The sequence below is a fragment of the Miniopterus natalensis genome, chromosome X (assembly GCF_054644295.1).
Source record: "Miniopterus natalensis isolate mMinNat1 chromosome X, mMinNat1.hap1, whole genome shotgun sequence".
In the NCBI taxonomy this organism is placed as follows: Eukaryota; Metazoa; Chordata; class Mammalia; order Chiroptera; family Miniopteridae; genus Miniopterus; species Miniopterus natalensis.
This window is the reverse complement of record NC_142103.1, coordinates 85,808,459-85,811,321: the sequence shown is the minus strand read 5'-3', so window position 1 is coordinate 85,811,321 and position 2,863 is coordinate 85,808,459. Positions and strand designations below refer to the sequence as shown.

The window sequence follows — 2,863 nt, the reverse complement described above, 5'->3', positions numbered from 1 at the left end:
ACTGTATCTATATGTACATACTTTTATCCATAATTACAACTGGATGTTTAGCTCTATACTGGAAAAGTCACAAAATGATAGTCTACGAACATTCTCTTTAAAAAAAAAAAAAATTCTATTGAGCTGTGTTTCACGTGCTCTCAGCTCTGGAGACAGGCGGGGCCGTGCAGAACATTCTGTTGTTGCTAAGGCACCCATGCGCCTGCGTGGAAGGCACTGAAACAAAGAGTAGGAAACAAAAAAAACGTTCCATACTTGCCACCTTCCGAGATTGTCAGTTTCTCGGCGCTCAGCGTGCGGGGCCGAAGCTGAAACAGCACAGGCCATGAGTTACCGGTGCCCTCCTCTCAACGTGTCGGGCATGACCTCTGTTAAGGTGGACAACCTGAACCTCAGCACCACAACCAACAGCCTGTGGTGCATCTTCCAGAAGTACGGAGAGATCGGCGACGTGTACATCCCCCGGGACCGCTTCACTAAAAAATCTCGGGGCTTTGCTTTTGTTCGCTTCCACGACCGGCGCCACGCCGAAGATGCCATTGATGCCCTAGACGAGGTCGTGCTGGATGGCCACGTGCTGCGGGTGCACATGGCGCGCCACGATCGCCTTCCAGACCTGCACTGCGGCAGCCGTGGGGACAATCCTGCCCACGGGTACGAACGTCGGAGCCGCAGCCCAGTGGGGCACAGCCAGTGCCAGTGTCAGGGCACATATCTCTACAGCCTTGAGAAGTCTCTACCTCGCTTTCCTAATACATCGCCATCAACCGCTAAATCCACATATACCAGTTGTTTCAAGTCCAAGTTCTCTTGGCTGTTCGGATCTTCCTCATTAACATCCAGGATGGGATCCAGAAGCCTTCCACCAAAAGAAAAGGCCAGATCACCTCCCAAGAATCCCTTCGAGTCCCCTGAGGACGAAGGAGCGGGGCCCTATTAGGACAATGAGTCATTAGCAAGTAATATGACTCAGGCCTGGGGGAGGGGGAGGGGGAGGGGGAGGGGGGAACCACTGAATCAGAGTCCTTGGAACAAGCTACTGGCTGCTGAAAACCTTCTTCTTTAACATGTCTAAGTGTTACTGGTTTTAATTTTGCTTCAAGTGGTAAACTTCATTTTCTGTGGTATTTTGTTGCTGTCACTAAAATATCTTCTAAGTTAGTGAGGTGGACAGCTTCAAGTTATTATTGGTTGGGGTATTTGAGGTGAAATTTCAATGTCTAGTGATTGACTCACCATTGCCATCATTCTTGTAAAAATAAAGACCTACTAAAATTACTGTAAATTTATTTACGTGTGCAATTCACCTGTGGATCTAAATGCTAATCTGGACCTGCATTTGTATAAAAATATTTCAGATGGAAAAAATTTATTTTTAAAGGATTATTTGTCAAACAGTTCTAAGCTCTTATGTATTTTTGTGCACTAGATATACTTGTATAGCAATTGAGTAATGCTGGCTAGCTGTTAAGATGGTGTCTCACAGAGTGCAATGCTTGGCTAGTTCATGTTTTACCCTGATTGCCCCTATGTAAGGGTTATGTGCGGTGCAGAAACAAATGGCTATCCAGTTTATTAAAAAGTCTGACAATTGCACTTCCTGTCACCCTGACTTTGTATAAATATAACAGAGCACACAGTAAGCACATCTAGCAGATGATAAATACACCTTTATTTTTTTCCTGTTATCCCCAGAGTGGTAAAGCTGATCACCATCTATGAGCTTAAATATATAAAATGTTAAGAAGCAAATGATTTGTAATTTTGTAAGTACCAGTAACATGCTGTAGCTTTTTGCTTATGGATATACTATACTGTAACCACTTTCTAAAATTTAATAAAAACATTTTTCCTGATGTTTTAAATATTGAAATTTGTTCATAACCCATGGACACAGACATTGTTATGGGGAGGGCCTGGGAGTGGGGTGGATGTGGAGTGGAGGGGATCAATGGGGGAAAGGGGGAACAACTATAATACTTTCAACAATAAAGATAAGTTTAAAAAATTTTTGAAATTTGTTGTGATATTCTAATACAATTTTGAAACAAAAGATATTGATGACATCTGTCTCAAATATTTCATAAATAAAATATCAAGACAACTGAGTATCAACCTTCAGAGATCCAAGGTGTAAATATTTTAATTTAGCAAGCTAAAATCAAAGTCATATACATCTGCTACTGCCTCACAGCTCTGATCCCCACACTTGTCATGACCTTACACTGGCTCTGCTCTGAATCTTCTTGAATTGCCTTCTATGGCTCAATACTCTATTTCAACTTATTGGCTTTGAATTAATGTTCTGGGAAACACTTATGTCTAGCCTGACTTTGGAATTTGGACCTGCTCTGATTCCTTTGCTTCTCTTTTAGCTCAGCATTGCTGGTATTAACTCTAGCTCCACTCAACCTTTCCTCTCTACTTCATGATTGCCAATCCACCATTCTGGTTCAGGCATTATTTTTTTATTTCCACTGCCCAGCTCTCTTTGTCTGAGCAACTGACTAAATCAAGCTTTAAAAAAAGAGATCCAACTTTCTCAGAGTTTTAAAAAATGGCGTCTAGATAGATTAAATGATTGGGCAAACAATGGATTAATGATTGGACTTCAACCTGGGTCTCTACACTCTCAATCCAATCATCTTTCCTATATGTTGAATTCCCTCAGTATATTGTCTTTATATACACCGACTTGAAATGATGTTCAGGAACAGCAATTGTGATGTTTGGGAAAAATATTAAAAACAAGCCTTTAAAGTAGACAGTAACTATAATGTTGTAGGAATTAGATGTTTGAAATGAAGTATGTACATTCACATTGCACAAGAAATTTCAAAATTTAAGTGAAATTGACCTATCA

General features: G+C 41.1%; 1 pseudogene; it reads left to right on the top strand.

The window, feature by feature from the left end:
- The first annotated feature begins 325 nt into the window (after nt 1-325).
- On the top strand, nt 326-940 carry LOC107531065 (serine/arginine-rich splicing factor 2 pseudogene; annotated as a pseudogene).
- Nucleotides 941-2,863: the final 1,923 nt, after the last annotated feature.